Raw genomic sequence first — 3,853 nt, forward strand, 5'->3', positions numbered from 1 at the left:
TTAAGGTACCAAACTTCAAAGCATTTGTTGTATTTATTTAAACGAAACATGAAGATTAGAAGGAAATATATATATATATATATATATATATAAAAATGAAGATTTAATACAAAATGTAAATTACAAAAACCTTGTTGCTTTTATACACCATGTTTGTATTTTCGGATTAGATGATAACCAAAATATCAAAGATAAAAGGTAAATAAGATAATAAAATATTGAAAAAATGAATCATAGGATTAGTCAGAATTTGCTCTTTAGATAGAGAACCTGCGATTCAGACCAATAATATCGGTTCTCGCAAATTAACACTTGGCGTCGACGGATCCACCTCTCAGATCAGATGAATTTCGATTTGGATGGCTTTGGGTCGAGTGGGTTTGTCAAGTTCGTATTGATGTTAGACAACCCTACCAGTGGGCATGTAAAATGAATTTTGGCTAAGGAAAAATAATAATTGTGAACTTTCTTCAGATAAGATTTCTATGAATTTCCAATGATAGATATGTAAGATGATGTAATTTTTCAACGAATTCAATAAATTATTGATTAAGTTAAAATTTATTGAATGGTTTAATTTTGAGCTAAACTTTCAAGAGTTTCATGAGTACATGTGCGCATTCAACCTTCATGATTCAGCCAATGTAGGCTCAAGCCCTACGCCTAAGGGCCCCATTGCAGAAACATCCTACCTCTTTATAAAAATATCCAAACCCATCCTATAGATTATAAAAATATTAAGATCCTTTTCATTTTAAAGTGAAATGTAGGGCAGTTAAAGTTTAAATAAGTTGTCACAGTCTACACTTTGAATTTACTTTACTTCAAATCAGGGTCTTTCAATGGACACCTTCTATTTTACTTTGATATGAAGAACATAAAAATGCTACGCCCTTTATAGAAAGGTCTTTTTTTTTTTTATGCTAAGTGGTTTAAAAAATTAAAAAGGATATTACACTAGTTTTCTCACCTCTAAAAAGACTTTCAAAATATTAGATTAATAAAAATTCAATCCAATTAAAACCTTAAAATGTTTGGAAAAAAGAAAGTTGTATGCTAAATCATCAATGACAATTAACTTTTCCTATAGCTGGAAATTTTAATTTTTGACCAATATTCTATATGAGAGATTGTCAATATTAGCCACTTAATCTCCCACATGGCCACACACCAAATATTTTTTATCTCTTTCTTAACACCAAAATCAAAATTGAAATTAGATTATAACTTTACTTAACCATGCATCACATTATCCAACATAAAGTAAATCTCATTTAAAAAACATTAAAAAAATAATTCTTTTTATATTAAATTTTATACTTGAACAATGATATTTGATTCTCTATATGAAATTAACCTTAATTTGGTTAGTTTTAATTCATCAAATTAATTAACTGTAGTAAATAAATGTAAAAGGCATTGATATTTAAATATAAAAAGATCTACTTAAATTTATCGTTTTAGGTCTTAAACTATATTGAATAGGTCTTGGATTCAATGTTCGGGGTTGAGAGAATAAAATATGAAATAGAGAAAGTAAAAGAATTGCATGTAATGCTACAAGGAACATATGTGGCAGAAATTAAAACGTTTTTTTTTTTAAACAAACTTTGTGAAATTCAGACCTCTTTTTTTTTTTTTTTTCCTAAACATATAAGAGAGAAACTAAAGGGGGAGAAATGTAACTTACTGGTTATCTTTCTTTAAAGACATGATAATTGCACTGAATTAGAGATGAGAAATATCGCCAAGAAAGTTGAGGAATTGATGGGATTTGAGATTGAAGTCAATCGATTGAAAATGATGTAAAAGTAGAGGAATCTCAAAATGATTCCTATTTAAATTCGACTTGCGTCTAGTGATTCAGCTGTTGAACATGATACAAAATTATGGACATGACAACGAGTCCAATACTATGGGAAGCTTCTTTGGTAGTCATGGACACCCTTTTATAAATAAAATTAATTTTATATTGAAATTAATGATGATTTAATATTTAGCGTGCGAGGATCAGGAGCAAGATTTTGTTCTTTCTCGTGAAAAGTATTGAATATTCTTAATGCAATGCTGCCCTTTTTCACGTGAATGAGAAGTCTCATAAATTTAATTAAGATTGTGTAATACTTTTGGAGTACTGCATTATTACTCCTGCCTTGCACACTAAAAAATAGTGCTAATAAGCTAAGGGCTTTGTAACTTAATTAACACATTCTCATGCACAAAGTATTAGGGATTTAGGAAAAAGATGATTCAAATAGGCATACTGTAATTATCTCTTAAGGGGGAAAAAAAAAAAAAAGCGCCAATAAATAAAGAACACACCCTCAAGAAAATTTTTGAAAAACAATAAATTCTATTGATTGACCTGGTGCATGCAGTTAGGATTAATATTGTGGCTAAACTTGGCTTTATTGGAGTTTAGGGAGTGTCATTATCTAAACCAGAGGTCTCACATTTTATTCACAAAAATTAGGGTATTAATTACTAACTTATGAAAATCACCATGCACTCTTAGCACGATAATCACTCTACAAGTATAAGTATTTGTAAGGTGTGGGGGGCAAAAGCCAGGATTCAAGTCCTTAAGAAGAAGTTTCATATACATAAATACTTAGATTTAGACTAGTGCAAAATTTCTATATTGTAAAAAATAAAAATAAAAAACCTATTAACCTAAATGAAAAATGACTTAAATGTTAATAATATAAGTAACAACTAACAAATAAATATATAAATAATAATAAAAATGAAATTATCATCTAAAGTATAATATAAATAAATTAATTAGAAACGTGGAATCTACCCTATGTGAGAGAGGAGCATTACATGGTACATGCCCAACATCATAATATCATGGGAAGGTACATGCCCAACCAACCAAACGCATAACAATGTGCCGAGTTATCTAGCCAGTTTTCTTTTTCTCTTCTTTTTATAGCACCTCCTCTTTTTCAATTTCTATTTCGTGCACTCAATGTATTTAACTGTTCAGCTATTTCATCAATAGCTTAGCACTTTTCTTTCCCTGTTCCTACGTGCATATCTCAAAACTACTTTTGACAACAAAAAAAAAAAAATTCATCACAAAAAAAAAAAAAAAGGAAAACAAAAGAAAAGAGAAAGTGTATCGTAAAAGAAAAAGATGGGTATGAAAGAAGTAAAGAAACTCAAGCACATACACTGTTGAATAATAAGAATAACTTTCCACATCTCCCTCCATATGATAATGTCAGATTCTCAGTGTCCACAAAGTTTATACCACACATATCCATTTTTAAGAATTGACGCTTTTTCCATTTCTCCCTACTCTTGCTCCACCATTTACTCACCCACCACCACCATCCCTATAAAGGGAGAAAGGAGAATGTTTAAGCAATTATGCTCTTTTTCTCTGTCAATTGACACGGTATCTTATGTGTCCGTCCTTAAGAGCGCACTTCTTGTAATTATATAAGTCCACCTACTTGTGAAAGTTGCGCTCTATAAAACGGGCATAGAAAATAATTTTGTCCATCATGTTAATTTATATGGAAGATCTTAATGTTGTTACCCAATATAACGTCTTTAATTATATGTAAAGAGTTTTATTTTTTTTGAGAAAAAAAAAAGTGAACTATAATTATATGTAAAAAAGTGGACTTTAGGTTGATTCTAGTTCTAAAAAAAAAGTTGGCTATAATTAATTTAATTGATAAAAGTTTTTATAATCGGAATAAGAGATACACTAAAAATCAATTGATAAGTGTAAAAATAACGGCTATAGCGAAGCCATTGATTGAAATTTTATTCTATGAAAATGCACTTATTGTCAATCACTACGATTCATTAACATTCATGGGGCCCGTGGATAAAA

This window comes from Castanea sativa, chromosome 12 (genome assembly GCF_040712315.1).
Source record: "Castanea sativa cultivar Marrone di Chiusa Pesio chromosome 12, ASM4071231v1".
In the NCBI taxonomy this organism is placed as follows: domain Eukaryota; kingdom Viridiplantae; phylum Streptophyta; class Magnoliopsida; order Fagales; family Fagaceae; genus Castanea; species Castanea sativa.